Source organism: Corylus avellana, chromosome ca3 (genome assembly GCF_901000735.1).
Source record: "Corylus avellana chromosome ca3, CavTom2PMs-1.0".
NCBI classification, from domain to species: Eukaryota; Viridiplantae; Streptophyta; class Magnoliopsida; order Fagales; family Betulaceae; genus Corylus; species Corylus avellana.
The window spans coordinates 7,539,519-7,540,961 of NC_081543.1; positions in this window are offsets into that span (position 1 = coordinate 7,539,519).

Here is a 1,443-nt window from a genome sequence, read left to right on the forward strand (position 1 = left end):
GCCGTCTCTCGGCCCTTCTCCTCATAAAACATTTTTGAAAGGAGGAGAGAGCATATATGCTCCCTCCTCCTCTCCCCTTCCCATTATACTCCCCACTCCTACCCTCCCCCTCCCCCTTTTTATTTATTTTATTTTTGTTTTATTTTATTTTATTTTTCCTTTTTATTTTATTTTATTTTATTATATTTGTAGGTGTTCTCCGATTAGATCAGCAACTTCGGCCTCTCCGCTATGCGTCTGTCCATCTCTTCTACTGTGTTGTGCTGTTTATCTCCCCCCCGGCCGCTGTTGCTGCTGCTGCTTCCTAGTTGTTTGTTTGTGTTTTTGTTTTGAATAAAAGGTTTATTCTCTCTAGATCTGCCCTCATGAGTGAGGAGAAATAATTAGGTATGAGGGGTTATTTCTCACGGCTTAGATAATTAGGTGTGAGGGGTTGTCTTTCATGGCCGGTTCAAATAAATTTTGTTAGAAAATTTGGTTACCCATGTTTTAGATCTAATCTGCTCGGAGCAGATCTGCTCTTTAAGTGTATTTGTACATGAGTTAACGAAAGATTGAAGTCATATATAGCACCTGATTGTAAGAATTTTTTTTTATTTATTTTTTTTTGTATCTATAACTTTGTAACCTCATGGCACGTGGCTATGATTTTTGCAGAGCATTATACTTTGTGCTGTAAGAGCTTTTTGCTTTGCTCTGTAAGAAGTTTATGCTCGTGATCTTTAATTAATGAAATAGATTTCCGTTAAAAATAAAAAAAAAAACAAAAACAAAAATTCTTATCTGCTGGCTTATTTAAGTTTGGATATAATTCCTATTGTTTGCTAAATTTTTAATGCGAATTCTATTTTAATCTTGATGTTATCGAATGAATTATTTTATTTTATTTTAATTTTATGAGAATCTTTTTAGTTTGCATTATTATTTCTATTACTAAAAAGCTCTTATTCAAGTATGGAAAGTCCCACAAGTGGGTGTAACAAAGATGATGGGGATGCCACGATCAATAATAAGAGAAAAAAGATGGGCATAAGAGTCACTATAAAAATGGTGATACTTTTTGACCAGGAGTTTTTGACGTGTCAATGATATTGACACGTCAAAAACCTCTTTTGACGTGTGGTTTTTAACGTTTATCAACGGTCAAAAGGGTGGGTGTCAAAAATCCCAGATTTTTGACGTGTCTACAGTGACACGTCAAAAACTTTTGACGTGTTGGGAGTAACACGTCAAAAAAAATATTTTTGACGTGGCATTTTTAGCACGTTAACAAAGTTTTTGACGTGCTAAAAATGCCACGTCATTGACGTCAAAAACATTTTTGACATGGTAAAATTCAGCACGTCAAAATTTTTTGACGTAGCTGTTTTGCCACGTCAAAAATTTTGGCCATTTTTTTTAATTAAAAAATTTATTAATTTAAATTATTTTTCAATTAAAATT